Consider the following 1,881-nt stretch of genomic DNA (forward strand, 5'->3'; position numbering starts at 1 on the left):
GTGTTGATTGTCCTCTAAATTAAAATTTTCTTCTTTGGAATGTAAAAAGGGAATCAATAAATCAAACAAATTCCAGGAGGCTTCTTGAAGTTCTTCTTTAGGAGTTAAACTTCCATTTGTCCATGTTTCGAGAAATAGTATCTCTTTGTTACCATTTTCATAAGAATGAATACTATGATTCACATTTCGAACATGCATGAATACAGGGTCTATAGGATAACTTCCATCTTGAAAGCTATTTGGCGCTTTTATAAGATATCTGTGATTCTTCTCTATTTGTAATCCAATAACCAACTCAATGGGTTCCGTCAAGCTAGCTATATGCTGTGTATTATCGACAATTTCTGCATAAGGAGGTAAGATGATATCTTGAGCAGTTACATATCTAGGTCCCCTGACACAAATAGACGCCTCACAAGTTCCATAGAGATTACTTCTCAATACGATTTCTTTCAAATTCATTAAAATTTCATGTACTGATTCTTGAATACCCATTATGGTAGAATATTCGTGTGAGATTTTCTCAGATTTTGCGCGTGTGATACATGTTCCTTCGATTTCTCCAAGCAAAGCTCTTCGCATCGCAATGCCTATTGTGTCTGCTTGACCTTTCATAAGTGGAGATGGAATAAAGCGCCCATATAAAAGACGCTTACTGTCTGCTGCTGATTCAACACACTTCCACTGTAGTGTCCGAGTAGATACTGTTATTTTCTCTCGAACCATAATAATATTATTTGATCTGATCATTGAATCATTTATTTCTCTTGTTTCTCTTGCTATTGAAATCCCTTCAATTTTTTTTCTACACACGTCTTTTTTTCGGGGGCCTTGAGCGTGTTACAGCACCAACTGGGCCAACTCCCGCTGATTTGGGACGTGTTATGGCACCAGAAGGTTCCAATCTGGGTGACCTCGGACGAATTATGGGAGAAACTCGCCGAACTCGATCAGTATTGGGTCTAGAAGACGATTCAGGCGATTCTGATCCGGCGAGGTCTCACCGCCATAATTTTAGATCTAGGGGACTACTGTCTCCGGAAGAGTGGCTCCGCATCCAGCATGAGAACCTGACAGCTGAATATGAGCGTAGAGTGCGCAATGAACGTTTTCATGCACGCACTCGAACTTATGAAGAATCTCCCCGGAGATCTCTTTATCCTCCACCAACAATGAGAGGAAGTCAAATCTGTTACAGTCAACAGACGGAACAGGAGTTTGGTGAACTATGAAGGTTGCGCCTTCGTCCTCGTATGGACATGCGGATGCCATCCTACGTAGATGAGTATGATAGTTATGATTCAACTTATCACCCAGAAGACTTCAGTTTTTATACAGGAGACAGCAGGATGCGTTCGCGGGAAAGACGCAGTCGTCCGAGGGACGTAGTCCGCCACACTGAGAATCATAGTGACGCGGAAGAAGATTTCACTAAACCGTACCGCCCGGCAGCCTTTGCCGAGAAATTAAAGTTCATAACAAGCATCGCTACAACACCTTTTCCTGTTAATGTTAAAATACCTACATCGGTGGGTAAATATAATGGAATGACTGATCCAAGCGATCATCTTCAAAACTTTTTGGCGGTAGGTGGTTTGAGCAGATGGACGCTCCCCTATTGGTGTCACATGTTCGCATTGACACTAACAGTGGCAGCGCAATAATGGTTTGAAAAGTTACCTGATGGTCAAATCTCTAGCTGGGATGATCTGGTGAAAAAATTTTCTCAACAGTTCAGCCAGCAGAAGAAGCATACTCGTGACCAGTCAGAAATTCTGGACGTTATCCGCCGAGATAACGAATCCGTGGAAGATTTTATTACCCGATTCAACGACGAAAGTCTAAACATTGGTGGAATCAGCAAGGACATGTTTCGCGGTG

This window comes from Bidens hawaiensis, unplaced genomic scaffold (assembly GCF_021521415.1).
Source record: "Bidens hawaiensis isolate Kalapana, Puna unplaced genomic scaffold, B.hawaiensis_p1.1 tig00028784_1, whole genome shotgun sequence".
NCBI lineage: Eukaryota > Viridiplantae > Streptophyta > Magnoliopsida > Asterales > Asteraceae > Bidens > Bidens hawaiensis.